Below are 15,946 nucleotides of genomic sequence, written 5' to 3'. Positions count from 1 at the left end.
GCCTCTTGTACGGAAGATGAACTTCAAACATATAAGGTCCTATTTCAAGAATTCTGCGACGTGTTTGCTTGGTCATATGAAGAAATGCCAGGAATTGATCCAGCAATTGTTGTTCATGAAATCAAAACTTACCCGGATGCTAAACCCGTCCGGCAACGTTTGCGTGAGATCCACCCGTGAAAAGTTGTTGGTATTAAAGTAGAAGTTGAAAAATTACTTAAAGCAGGTTTCATTTATCCAATTCCCTTAACGGATTGGGTATCAAATATTGTTCCTGTTAAAAAAAAGCAAGGAATGATAAGAATATGTATCGATTATAGGGATATTAATCGAGTCTGTCCAAAAGACAACTATCCAACGCCCTATATCGATCAAATCATTGATGAATGTGCCGATAGTGAAATATTCTCCTTTATGGATGGTTTTTCGGGTTGCAATCAAATCAACATTCTACCTGCTGATCAACCCAAAACGGCTTTTATTTGTCCATGGGGGACATTTGCTTATTGAAAATTACCTTTTGGGCTGAAGAACGCCGGAGCAACTTTTCAAAGAGCTATGTCTTACGCGTTTCATGACATCAAGCCCATTGGTCAACCTTATCTCGATGATTTACCTGCTCACTCATTACGTAGAGCCAATCATCTCATTCATTTATGAGCAATCTTTATGAGATGTAGGCATTATCGAATTAGATTGAATCCACACAAATGTGTTTTCTGTATAGAAACGGGTCGTTTACTGGGATTTGTTGTTTCGAAAACCGGCATTCGTGTCGATCCCTCGAAGGTTAAATCTATTTTCAAATTGCATCCTCCTTCGACTCTGTTAGCGCTTGAAATTTCACCTCAGGCTGAGAAAGGTAAACCTCAAGGCAACATCAAACCACTTAGCCTCGTAGCTAGCCCTACGGGGCTGGAGAGGGCTCTCTCTGGTCTATCTCGATAAAGATCTTCAATTGGTGAGATGACCAATGGGGTAACACTGATTTTAGGCTAGTAAACTGATAAAAGGGTTGATTTGGGATTTTTAGGGTTTTTGGTGGCAAATTGAGGAGTGGCAATTTGGGTGCGGGGATAGGACACAGTTTCTGCAGGGGGTTCTTTGGGGCGAGATAGGATACAATATTGATGCCTTAGATTGAGGTGAATGGATGAGAAAGACAGGTGAGGATCTAAGGAGAGCAAACAATAACTTTGAATTCTCCTTAAACAGTAGAAAACATTGAAATTAAACAAACTTAAAAGCAGAGCATGACAGTCATGAATTCTACTTTAACACTTCATTTGTTTAATGTGCAGAAGGAAAAGAAAGGAAATGATTCACATAAAACACTTACAAGTACATATAGAAACACACCATCAATACATGTAACCACAAGAATCCCAAAAAGGACTGCAAAACCCTGGTCTTCCTTAGGCAAAAATTGCAGAGATACAGTGAATAATACAATGATAGCTTATCCCTCAAAAGTCCAACCGTGAAAATGAGCAAGAAAGTACATAATATAGATCATCTAACCTCTTTCCCTGCCTCCATGGGTCGAGCTCACTATCCTAGGAGTTGTTTCAACCACTTCTAAACTAAGCACTACAAACTAGGCAGTCAAAACAGCTTGCCTCTATAAGCTAGGAAACCAATTCATTCATTTAATTTTCACCTTTTTCATGAATGAATCTTCTAGAAGAGGTACATAAGTGTAAAAGTGTCATAAAAGTACATTAATTACATCAAAGAGGATAATAATCCACCCCAAAAAGTCAAACAGGGTCAAACTGCGTTTTTCTGAGCTGTACACTGAAATTTGGAGAAATTTGCCTGACGGGTCACGCGCCTCTGCCTGACGGGTCGCGCACCTTTGGGACCGCTTTTGGGGCACTTACAGGTGTCCAAATTGAGAAAGAGTAGGTTTTTTAGAAAGGTTTGTGAGTCTACTTTCCCACCCAACTGGAATTTCTCAATTTGGTGGTCATTTGCCCCTCCAAAATTGCAATCTCCCAAGACTGCTTTCTGTGTCTCAAAAATGTGGCAGAAAGTCGATTTTTGCTTGTTTTTTGACTTTCTGGAGGCCCAAAACTTCATAAAATCTCTTGTCCATGGATGAGCATATGTAACTTCTCATGACAAATCTGGAAATGCTGAGTTTTTGCAAAATGGAGTTGCCAGGATGAAGGGTCGCACGGGGGGTGAGACCCGTTAATGGACAAAACCTGTAAATTGCCTGAAAAATCAAAATTTACCCAAAATGCTCAAAATTTCTTGGGATTTGTGCTGTGGCTAGGCTATTTAGTGCCTTGGTCCTTCAGTGAAGCCTCGGCCAAGATATGGAGGGGATCGGGCCTCTTTCTCCTTTTTGGTGCCTTGGCCAACCGCCTTTGGAACATCTTCATCTTTGCCTTGCACACGTGCATTCTCGCCCAATAGTGGTTTTTCATGTTCCGGAGCAGGCTCAACTTCTGGTGTTGACTCATGGTCATCACTTTGCTCATAGTCGATTTCGGTTTCTGACATGGTTTCAGGGGCAAAGTGGTTGAAATGTACTACTGCTTCTGCTTTGAAATCTACTTTTTAACTGTTTTGAAATGTTGTTTCAAGGGGACAAGTAGCACAAGGGAAATGTTAGGGAAGGGAGACTTGGAGGGGAAATTGGGAAAAATATATGAAACAGGGGTTAAAGAGAGGAATCATGACATCAACATCATCATACAATTTCATTTGCAAGGATGTTATGGAAGGTAGGGTTAGGGTTTGATTTTTACTTGTTAGGGAAGAGGGGTAGGGTTTAGGGCTTTTCACTAATTTTGCAAGGGAAATTTACATGGAATGTCAAGGAAAAAGAAATGGGAATGGGGAAAAAATGATTACAAGGGAATACCTTAAAACAGCATAAAACCCTAGCCACTTTTACAACTTTAAACCAAAGCAAAGTGGAGCTTTTCATTTGCAAATGAAGGCCTTTGAGAATGCAATCATGATTTCCTTTAACCATGGCAAGCAAGAATTGTTTAAGATTGAGGGCCTACCTTACGAAGTTTGGCGATTTGTGGCTCCTTGATGAATTTGCAGGCGGTTTTACAAAGAGGGCGCTGACGGGTCGCGCGCCTCACCCAACGGGTCGCGCGCCTCTAACAGGTCGCGCGCCTGGTCTGACGGGTCGCGCGCCTGTCCAGCTCACAAATTTCGCCCAATCTCTCTTGCAATCACTTGCTCTATGATTTAGATGCACAATGAGGCTCGATGGAGGGAGATTGGAACTTTTATAACCTTATTTGAATTAATTTCATGCCCAAACCCACTTTATAATGTTTTTTCCTTGACACTTTATAAACTTGACTTTTTGGTTTCCTTTTGCCCTGAAATTGATTGATTTGATGCGTTTCTTTGATAATTTTTGCAGGGATAGCATCTAAGGGATCTTGACAAGGGAGCCAGGGTTACATGCTGTCTTTTGAATCATTTTGAATATTTACAATTTTTACAAAATTTTGAGAAATGACCTTGGCTTTAAAAACAGGGTTTTTAAGTCCAAGGTCAAAATTAGCTGCACAAGATAGAATCTTTCAAAGAAACACTTTGAAAATCATCCCTCTGGCTTGCTGGGCACTTATTGACCTTCAGAGACATGACCTTGAAGACAAATTTGACCTAAACCCTAGACCTAGAAATTTTGACCTCAAGACAAGACAAGTAACCTTGAAAAAGTTTAATGACTAAAACAACTTGATCCAGCAGTGCCAAGAGGGGAATAAAGACACCAGCTCCTCCATCAGGGTTATGGCATGCCTAATGGAATGCAAGACACTGATGAGACACCTATTTATGCAGATGCAAAGAGCTTTGATCGCTGATGGAGGGCTACTAGACCGACTCTAACATTGGCTCCAATGGGGATGGTAGCTCTTTGGAGGTACCAAGAACCTCAGACCTCTGGGAGAGCAGACCAGTGTTTTCAACCATTGGGCAATGGAGTCAAAAACTCAAGCTGCAATGCATGACTAAAAACTGATGACTTGACAACACAAATTGGCTCTCACTCAACTAAAAACTGACTCAATACTTAAACACAACCGACCAACTGAAAATGATGCTCAAAGGGGAGCTTATTCATCAAAACCTACTCTAACAGTTTCATTCATCACCTGATCAAGTGAAATGAAACAACCAATGCAACCAAGTAAGTATTATGTCTGTTGGTTGAATTCTCCACAAGTTCTCGCTTATGAATAACAAGAGAGAACTACTGAAAGGCAACTCCCATGACAACTTAGAAACAGATCCGTTGAAAGATATCAATTCTCTATCCACCTCCAAAAACACTGCATAAGGATCTTGAAATTCAAGCACACTGGAACTTAGCTCATCCAATGGATTACTTCTCTTTCCTTCATACCATGAATGCAAACTTTGATCTGAGCCTTGTGATGAGACCTCTGTTGAAAATAAGAAAGAAACTGGCTGTCGGATCAAATTCATATCAGCACATGTTTCAAGCTCACATGTAGTCAATGGAGAAAGACTTTGACTGCAAACCTCATCCAAAACATCAGCTATTGGATCATGAAAAACTTTAAAAGACTGCTGCAATGTATCCATTGAAAATGTATGACATCCTTCTAGTTGTTCATATTTTTCTTGAGAGATTTTTCGAAGTTTCTGCCTTATAAACTGAAATGCTTCGAAACAAAATGGTATGGAATCATCTTGCTGAACATATGTTTCAGCTTCCAAGTCTTTATTTGCAACTTGAAAATCAAGGGCATTCGGGGACTGCAAATCTGGATATGAGAAGTCTTGAACAAGATTTTCATTGCTCTCAATATGATTCAAATCAAGACTTGTTGACATTTGATTTCTGATTGCATGGTAGTTATCTCTGATGAACTGAAACGAATCAAAACAAAAAGGCAAAGATCCTTCACTTACTTCAAACTTTGATGCACTTTCCTTGTCAATGTCATAGCTGATATGTGATGGCTGAACATTGTATTCAAGCTGCTGAAAATGAACTTCCTCCTCCCACAAACTAACTGCTGATTTGTCTGCAAGATTAGCTTCTGTTTGGAGAACATAATCATCATCATACTGATCAAATCGAGGCAAATCATCAGTATAAAACACATCATCAAGCATACATGTCATATCAACAGTTCTTTCTTCTTCACAATGATCTATAAAACAATCACTATGACAACTAGGATAAGAAACAAAATAATTTGGATCAGCAACTTGTTCTTCTTCAATCAGCGAGCCATGGGCTTGAACATCATAATCATTCCTTGCGGTGATCCTTTGCATCATCTCTTCCACTGCACTTACCAAAATGTCAAGCTTTACCTCTAGAGATGTCGATTTTTCCGGATCTATGGTTTTCATCTCTTCTTCCTTCATTCTTGCCCTTCGGATCAGCAGATGAGCCTCTACATTTACCGCACTGTTTTGCATCTCGTGAAGTGTTGCAATCTCCCTTTCTCTCAGCTGAAACTCCATCTCCGGATCAAAGGCACCCAGATAGTGCAAGAGAGCAGATTTAGGAGTAGGCCTTATCTCAACTGGCATTGAATAATAAACTTGGTTAAATCTGGCTGAAAATTGTTGTACTGTCTCCCCTGGTAGTCTTTTCAGCTGGTTATACTCTTCTACAATCAAGAAAAGGTTTTGTCCGATCATCCACCTGTCGAGAAAAACTTTGACGAAATGCTGGAAATCTGAGATGCTCGCATCAGGCAGGGCTTTGAACCAACTCTTCACTTTGGCTTGCAAAGAAAGAGCAAAAAGCCTTATACTGACATCTTCTTCATCAACTTCAAAAAGATCTAGAAAATTCTCAAAATTCTGCACATGTTGCTCAGCGTTGACATTCTTACTTTCACCATCAAACCTCGGCAAGTATAGATCATAGTTTTTGGGGAAAGCATGGAGAACAGAAGGTAAAACAAGAGGTTTATACCGATCTGGAATTTTACAAGGTGTAGGGGTATGTACAACAGGTATAGAATGAGTCGTGGTCTCTTGAGACTCATCAATCTGAAGATGGTCGTCACAAAATTTAGAAGAAAGGTCTTGATCAAGCTCAAAGGTATGCAAATCTTTGGTATTCACAATATTCAAAGGGAAAGAATCAACTGCAGGCCGAGGATCTCTTCTCAAATACAATATACTTTGCAAAGCCTTCTTGACATTCTTGGGAAAAGAGAAGAAATAATTTATGACAAAGAACAAAATGTCTTGGATGAAATTCCAACTTGAATACCTGGTCTGTCCATGTTGTCCTTTCATGTTTCTGCTAGTCAGGATCATCCTCCAGTGGAGTCTTTGAATCTGATCTCGAAAATGATTTAGAGTCGCCAAGTGAATGATTTCAGCCTTTCAAGTGTCTGATCGTTGTCCACTATCAACAATCAGATATAAACTTGATACATGTACTGGGGTAAAATGCAAATGAAGTGGTCGTATTCACAAGCTCACGGAGATGGACTGAAGCAGCGTTTATCTACTTCCGCTTATGCAAAGCAAAAGCGTTTCGAAGGCTACCTGGCATAACTTCAGGCTCCGTCTAAGACTTATGAAACCAACACATCAATCGATAAACAATTTGTTCTCCCCAGTATGGTCGCCAATATGTTAGCGCTTGAAATTTCACCTCAGGCTGAGAAAGGTAAACCTCAAGGCAACATCAAACCACTTAGCTTCGTAGCTAGCCCTACGGGGCTGGAGAGGGCTCTCTCCGGTCTATCTCGATAAAGATCTTCAATTGGTGAGATGACCAATGGGGTAACACTGATTTTAGGCTAGTAAACTGATAAAAGGGTTGATTTGGGAATTTTAGGGTTTTTGGTGGCAAATTGAGGAGTGGCAATTTTGGGTGCGGGGATAGGACACAGTTTCTGCAGGGGGTTCTTTGGGGCGAGATAGGATACAGTATTGATGCCTTAGATTGAGGTGAATGGATGAGAAAGACAGGTGAGGAGCTAAGGAGAGCAAACAATAACTTTGAATTCTCCTTAAACAGTAGAAAACATTGAAATTAAACAAACTTAAAAGCAGAGCATGACAGTCATGAATTCTACTTTAACACTTCATTTGTTTAATGTGCAGAAGGAAAAGAAAGGAAATGATTCACATAACACACTTACAAGTACATAGAGAAACACACCATCAATACATGTAACCACAAGAATCCCAAAAAGGACTGCAAAACCCTGGTCTTCCTTAGCCAAAAATTGCAGAGATACAGTGAATAATACAATGATAGCTTATCCCTCAAAAGTCCAACCATGAAAATGAGCAAGAAAGTACATAATATAGATCATCTAACCTCTTTCCCTGCCTCCATGGGTCGAGCTCACTATCCTAGGAGTTGTTTCAACCACTTCTAAACTAAGCACTACAAACTAGGCAGTCAAAACAACTTGCCTCTATAAGCTAGGAAACCAATTCATTCATTTAATTTTCACCTTTTTCATGAATGAATCTTCTAGAAGAGGTACATAAGTGTAAAAGTGTCATAAAAGTACATTAATTACATCAAAGAGGATAATAATCCACCCCAAAAAGTCAAACAGGGTCAAACTGCGTTTTTCTGAGCTGTACACTGAAATTTGGAGAAATTTGCCTGACGGGTCGCGCGCCTTTGGGACCGCTTTTGGGGCACTTCCAGGTGTCCAAATTGAGCAAGAGTAGGCTTGTTGGAAAGGTTTGTGAGTCTACTTTCCAACCCAACTAGAATTTCTGAATTTGGTGGTCATTTGCTTCTCCAAAATTGCAATCTCCCAAGACTGCTTTCTGTGTCTCAAAAATGTGGCAGAAAGTCATTTTTTGCTTTTTTTTGACTTTCTGGAGGCCCAAAACTTCATAAAATCTCTTGTCCATGGATGAGCATATGTAACTTCTCATGAAAAATCTGGAAATGCTGAGTTTTTGCAAAATGGAGTTGCCAGGATGAAGGGTCGCACGGGGGGTGAGACCCGTTAATGGACAAAACCTGTAAATTGCCTGAAAAATCAAAATTTACCCAAAATGCTCAAAATTTCTTGGGATTTGTGCTGTGGCTAGGCTATTTAGTGCCTTGGTCCTTCAGTGAAGCCTCGGCCAAGATATGGAGGGGATCGGGCCTCTTTCTCCTTTTTTGTCCCTTGGCCAACCGCCTTTGGAACATCTTCATCTTTGCCTTGCACACGTGCATTCTCGCCCAATAGTGGTTTTTCATGTTCCGGAGCAGGCTCAACTTCTGGTGTTGACTCATGGTCATCACTTTGCTCATAGTCAGTTTCGGTTTCTGACATGGTTTCAGGGGCAAAGTGGCTGAAATGTACTACTGCTTCTGCTTTGAAATCTGCTGTTTTAACTGTTTTGAAATGCTGTTTCAAGGGGACAAGTAGCACAAGGTAAATGTTAGGGAAGGGAGACTTGGAGGGGAAATTGGGAAAAATATATGAAACAGGGGTTAAAGAGAGGAATCATGACATCAACATCATCATACAATTTCATTTGCAAGGATGTTATGGAAGGTAGGGTTAGGGTTTGATTTTTACTTGTTAGGGAAGAGGGGTAGGGTTTAGGGCTTTTCACTAATTTTGCAAGGGAAATTTTCATGGAATGTCAAGGAAAAAGAAATGGGAATGGGGAAAAAATGATTACAAGGGAATACCTTAAAACAGCATAAAACCCTAGCCACTTTTACAACTTTAAACCAAAGCAAAGTGGAGCTTTTCATTTGCAAATGAAGGCCTTTGAGAATGCAATCATGATTTCCTTTAACCATGGCAAGCAAGAATAGTTTAAGATTGAGGGCCTACCTTACGAAGTTTGGCGATTTGTGGCTCCTTGATGAATTTACAGGCGGTTTTACAAAGAGGGCGCTGACGGGTCGCGCGCCTCACCCAACGGGTCGCGCGCCTCTGACGGGTCGCGCCCGTTATAATTTTGCACTGGCGGAGGGCGCCTGACGGGTCGCGCGCCTCTGACGGGTCGCGCGCCTGGTCTGACGGGTCGCGTGCCTGTCCAGCTCACAAATTTCGCCCAATCTCTCTTGCAATCACTTGCTCTATGATTTAGATGCACAATGAGGCTCGATGGAGGGAGATTGGGACTTTTATAACCTTATTTGAATTAATTTCATGCCCAAACCCACTTTATAATGTTTTTCCTTGACACTTTATAAACTTGACTTTTTGGTTTCCTTTTGTCCTGAAATTGACTGATTTGATGCTTTTCTTTGATAATTTTTGCAGGGATAGCATCTGAGGGATCTTGACAAGGGAGCCAGGGTTACATGTTGTCTTTTGAATCATTTTGAATATTTACAATTTTTACAAAATTTTGAGAAATGACCTTGGCTTTAAAAACAGGGTTTTTAAATCCAAGGTGAAAATTAGCTGCACAAGATAGAATCTTTCGAAGAAACACTTTGAAAATCATCCCTCTGGCTTGCTGGGCACTTATTGACCTTCAGAGACATGACCTTGAAGACAAATTTTACCTAAACCCTAGACCTAGAAATTTTGACCTCAACACAAGACAAGTAACCTTGAAAAAGTTTAATGACTAAAACAACTTGATCCAGCAGTGCCAAGAGGGGAATAAAGACACCAGCTCCTCCATCAGGGTTATGGCATGCCTAATGGAATGCAAGACACTGATGAGACACCTATTTATGCAGATGCAAAGAGCTTTGATCGCTGATGGAGGGCTACTAGACCGACTCTAACAGACTCTTCGCCAACTCCAAAGTTTGCAAGGGAAAGCAAACTTTTTACGTTGATTCATTCCTAACTACGCCGAGATAACAAAGGGTTTTACCAAGTTGTTGAAACAGAATACTCCATTCTTTTGGGATGAGATAGCTGACAAATCTTTTGATGCACTTAAACACACGTTGACCCATGCACCGTTATTGCATCCTCCCAACTACAACCAGGACTACTTCTTATATCTCGCCGCCTCTCATTCTACCATTGGAATGGTGTTAGTTCAGGAAGATGAATTTGGTAGTGAACATGTGATTTATTACCTTAGTCGAACTTTGAATCTGACTGAGCTAAAATATTCGAATGTGGAGAAATTTGCCTTGGCAGCTGTTCAAGCTGTCCAACAATTTCGTCATTACATTTTACTATGCAAAACTACCGTAATTTCCGACTGCAACCCTATGATCTATATTTTGACCAAACAATTACTAGGGGCAAGTATTCCAAATGGATTGTTATCCTACAGGAATTTGACTTGGAGTTTGAAAAAACTAAGTCAAAGAATCTTTAGTTTTTGCAGAGTTGATGTGTGACTTCCCGCGTGCTGATACTGAGACTGTGGCGGAAGAGCCCATTGCGGACAAATCCTTGTTTCTTATCAGCACTCTTGATCCATGGTATGGGGATATCATGGATCAAGAGGCTGATAAGAAACAAGGATTCTTTTGGCCTGAAATTTCAAGATCTCAGCGTCGGAAAATACGTTTCCAATCCCAATAATACAAGATTATTGGAGATACACTTTATTGTCGTAGGGTGGACTTTGTTTTCTGACGTTGTTTAACTCATGAGGAAGCTGAAAGGGTTCTAAATGACTGTCACTCTGGAGCATGTGGTGGTCATATGTCTAGGTATGCCACAGCCCAAAAGATATTGCGCGCTGGCTATTTCTGGTCGTCTTTGTTTAAAGATTATATTGACGCGGTCCGAAAATGCCACAATTGTCAAATTTTTTATCAAAAGATACGTGCTCCACGTACTCCTCTCCACCCTATAATTGTCATCAGTCCTTTTGCAAAGTGGGGTATCGACTTTATTACAGGTAACCCTCACTCGGCCGGGGGGCATGCGTATATCATCCTTGCGGTAGATTATTTTACCAAGTGGGCCGAGGCGATGCCTACATTTTTGGTAGACGGCAAAACTGCTGCGATTTTCGTTTTCAATCATATAATTGCTAGATTCGATGTTCCACAAGCGATTATCACTGATCATGGGCGTCATTTTCGAAACATCATGATGACTGAACTAACAGATAAGCTTGGCCTGCGTCACGATAGTTCAACTCCATATTACCCACAGGCTAATGGTCTAGTTGAAGCCATCAACAAAGTTCTAGTCATTATGATCCGACGAATCATTGGGATTCATAGGTCGAATTGGCATAACATGTTATTTTCAGCGCTTTGGGCGTATCGAACCTCAGTAAAAACATCAACTGGTTTCACTCCTTTCCAACTAGTTTACAGTTTGGAAGCTGTGTTACCCATTGAATGCGAAATCCCGTCATTGCAAATTGCCATAGAGTTACTTCCATCCACTTCCGAAGAGGAGAAACATTTGTTGTATTTGGCTCAGCTAGATGAGAATCGATGTGATGCTGCACTAGCAATCGAAACTCATGCCAAACAAATTAAAGCTCAGTACGATCGAAATGTTGCACCTCGTAATTTTTCAGAAGGAGACCTAGTCTTACTATACGATCAAGCAAATGATAAGCTAGGCACTGGAAAATTCTACCCATGTGGCATGGCCCTTATGTTGTTAAGCGAAAGCTGGCAAAAGGGGCCTATGAATTGGTAGATTTTGATGGTGTCTCTTTAGGTAAACCCAGAAATGGTCTTTACCTGAAGAGACATTATGCTTAAATCTGGGTGTGGAGATTTTAGTTAGACTAGTTTTCTTTCTAGCTAATGTGTTTTAGATTAGAAAAGTATACTTAGGTTAGAGAGTGTTTTTGTCATTATTCCTGCTTATCTTGACTTTACTCTTGATATTGCATATGTCGACGTCTCTTCAAACATACATTGGTTTTGTTGATGGTGCTTGTCGTAATACACAGAACATCTCTTCTGAAGTTTGGGTTATCTATTCACCCTCTGATGAGTTGGTATCTATGCATGGGGTAAGCCTCGGTCAAACAACGAATAACATTGCAGAGTATAGTGCAGTGATTGAGTTATTATCTGAATCCATTTCATTTGGGATTCAGAGTTTGATTGTGAGGTTAGATTCTTAACTCATTGTATTGCAGCTTAATAGAGTTTATGCCATTAGAAATTCGGTGTTATTAAGATTATTTTTGAGAGTTCGTCTCTTGGAACGTGAATTTGACTATATTGAATATTAGCATATTCCGAGATATTTAAATACATTAGCAGATGCAATTGCTTCTCGAATGTTAAGTAGACATTGTTGAGCCTCAAACATGCACCTTCCTATACACCCTCTCAGCCTTCTTTTTCCACTTACTTCATCCACCAAGCTATTAAAATCATTGCATTATAGTCTAAAAAGAGCTTTTTACATGGTTTTCTGACTATGCTTATGATTGTTGTTTGGTTTAGATTTTTGTTCAGACAGCTACGGAAACTTGTCAGTTTCCGCAGCCAACACAGGTTTCCGCAGCCAGCACAGGATTCCGCAACTATTTTGTTAAAAGCTATGCTACAGGTGTCCTATGAAGAAATGAGCCACATGGGCAAGCTACAGGTGACGGGTACATGGAACGTGTCCCTTCAAATCATCCAAATCATCCATAGAAGGTCACGGTCAACAAGGGTCAAAGGCAAAGCCAACCAAGGATTTTAGCGGTGGCACGTCTCTATTTTGAGCACGTGAATGTTTACGTGGCACAGTCCTCAGCCCACGAAGACACCGGCATACCTGGAGATCATCCCCGTAACCTGCTACCACTCCGAAGCTTTAATAGACATGATGACAGTTACGTTAGATCTCGGCTGAGGAGATCTACGCATCCTTGGCAACACAGTTAATAGCATAGGATTCAGTTAGTTAGTTTCAGTACTTTTTCATTATAAATAACGCGTTGATGAACGCTGTGTAGAAGCTTTTGCGATGTAATTTTTGGAACTGTTTCTATTAGCACCCCACTGTACTTTGTTTTATATATGTTGATGTTGCTTTAATACATGAGAAGACTACTTTGTTGAGCTCGTTATTGTGACTGTTCGTTGACTGGCTGAGGTGGCAGAGGGCCCCTGCGCACTAAAGCCCTGTATAGTTGTTTTCATTATGTTTTTGTCTTCATAATCATTAGCTTGTATATAACACGTTGTTTAGATGTTTTTAAATTCACTACTGTTTACATGCTCACTTCCGTTTTTATAGCTGTCAGCTGATCAATGTTTTTCTGCAGGTTTTCTTAGGCAGCCTGGGCAAATTTTCATCTTTTTCATAACTATTGACATATGAGATCATCTTGTCCTTCCTGCTAACTTTCATTTTCTGAAGTTTAATTCCAGCAATGTTCTTTTTTTCAAGTTGTGATTTGCTTATTTATTTTTCTGTTACTTGGACATCATACTACTCATCAGTTTATGGTTTCTTTCTATAGTCAAGTGACTCTATTAGTAAGAAATCAGAATATTACTTATTGTAGTGTGATTTAATTATCATATTGCTTAAACTCGTTCATGATTTCTTCCCATAAGGTAGATTGAGCTGAAGGGTAAAGGATCAGAAGAGTTGAAGTAGTGTGATTAGTTTCCTTTTCTGCAATTTAATTTCTTGCCATCTAAGATATCATATTGCTTGACTTGTTCATGATTTCTTCCCACAAGGTAGATTGAGCTGAAGGGTAAAGGATCAGAAGAGTTGAAGTAGTGTGATTAGTTTCCTTTCTGCAATTTAATTTCTTGCCATCTAGATATCATATTGCTTGACTTGTTCATGATTGCTTCCCACAAGGTAGATTGAGCTGAAGGGTAAAGGATCTGAAGAGTTGAAGTAGTGTAAATTAGTTGCTTTGCTTTTAGTTTGAGTTGCTTTAAGTTCAGTTTTTACTTTCTTTTTCATTCAGCAGCAAGGATACTGGGCCATTGTCATTAGTTCACTGTTTAATACATTGATTTCCTCTTAAGAATTGATTTCATTACAGTTGTTTTAAAGCTTTCTTTTTGAGCACTTTTAAGTTTTGGAAAATCACTGTAGAAATCACCATCACCATCCATAATTAACTTTCATTTTCGCCATCACACATTAGGGAAAGATAAATCCAAAAACAAACTAAAAAACTCAAAAACGACAAAAGATTAAGGAAATGGTTATCTAGTACATATAGTACACTTCACTTCGTCAGTTTATGAACCCCGGATTGACATTTTAAATAGCAATTTAGAACACACTAAATCAACCAAACAGACATTTGCAATAATCAAACAGTAAATTTAAAAACATTCCATAACATGTTTTACAAGATAGCCAGTAATAGTGATATAGAATAGCATAGAAGTGTGTCAAATATACATCGTCTTCGATCATAGGTTGAAAAACACCTTATGATCGGCAAAAATGATAGTACAAAAAGCAAAAATGTCATATGAGTCTACAACAGGCGATCATCCTATCACTGGTGATGATCACGATAAGAAACCACTGCACGGGCCACCCTACAGAGGAACCTTCTGAAAGGTCCTGGGACCCCAATCACATAGCATTGTAGCCTAAGAGGAATGTCATCTATGCTAGTCTCTGGAATATCTGCTGTCAAACGCTCTAGATGGTTTTCCAATTCGGCCAGGGTCTCTGTAGATTCGTCCCGTGGGGCTGGTACTGTTGCAGCTGGATGTTTCCTCTCATAAGGCCGGAGAGTGGTTAGTCGTCGTGGATCAACATCTACATTTGAAACTTTTTACTATCAATTTTGGGACAATTAAAAATAAAATAAAATATAATTAATTAATTAGTTAAATTAGAAAATGTTGAAAATGATTTTACCTGAGTCATCCCTTTGCTCTCCTGGTGGAAGAGCCATGTTTGGGTCACCACGATAATCCATCCCAGCATAAGGAAAATCCTGAATCGCGAAAACTTGGTTCTCCAACCAATGAAAATACTCAGGAGGAAATCGAACAACCTCTGAACCCTCCTCAGGATGACGGGCCATAACTGCAACCCAACGCATCAGCTTGGGCTCTCGGGGAAGTCCAGCTTCAACGGAAAGATGTTGTGGGACCAACATTGGGACCCTCTCTAGACCAAAACTCACAACTAAGAAACCATATCCAAAGTTTTTCAGTTGTCCGTTCTTTGCTCTAGTCAGTTGGCCTTTTACATTAGCCAACACAGCTTCGCACCAGTTGAAGACGGTGCCTCGATAATAGTCTACTGCCATCCGCATCTGGGTTCCACTTGCCATATGTAGTGCTGCGCTTCCGCATAGTCTGGTGACAGTAAATGCAATCACTTTGAGTTCAGGACGGGAGATGGTTTTGATATCAATCCCCTTGTCCTTGGTTTGGTCGTTACAAAACTCTAGCCGGAGGCTATCGACAGACTGGCCACCTGGCCTAGTCCCGAATAGAGTCAATTTTTCACCTCTCTTGGGCAAACCAGTCAAAAAGTAAATGTCCTCTGGCTCCATTTCGAGCTGGTGGCCACCAATAATGAAACACTGGTCCTATATATTCCATCTGTCCACCAGCGACTACAGAAAGTCTACTTGGGCCCTCATGCCAGGTATGGCCCAGAATTTAAATAACCTGCATGCCTTCAATGCATCTATTGAAGGTTGATGATTAATTGCGGCAAGATCCACATCTTCGTGCTCCTGTTCCCGCCAACTAAGCATGGTATATATCCTACATTGAAAGAAAAGGCGGATTAGAACATTTTAAATCAAATTTTTTGGGCGGAAATTGAAGAATTTGGAATTGTAAAACCTATGTCGCGGGGATCGCACTCTCCAGTTAGAGACAGTGCGTAGGTCTGCACTCCGCCCAAATAGCAGGTGCGGGCCCCTAGCTCTTTCCCGTGTAGGAAAAAGTCGGGGTCCGCAAGTTTCGCATGCGGTGCCTGCGAACCCCCGCGAGCGGACTTTTAAACAAAGTTCTTCCTAAAAATCAAAATAGAAGCTTAAAAACAAAATTCAAACAGTTGAAATGCAAGATTAAAGTGATGTGGATTACCTGGAGGTGATTATTTTCGATTCCAACGGACGGATTTTCCGCAGTCTTCAC

The sequence above is a fragment of the Pinus tabuliformis genome, chromosome 9 (assembly GCF_031772625.1).
Source record: "Pinus tabuliformis cultivar Carrire ecotype Pingquan chromosome 9, CPIR1, whole genome shotgun sequence".
NCBI lineage: Eukaryota > Viridiplantae > Streptophyta > Pinopsida > Pinales > Pinaceae > Pinus > Pinus tabuliformis.
Note: the sequence above shows the minus strand (reverse complement) of the source record.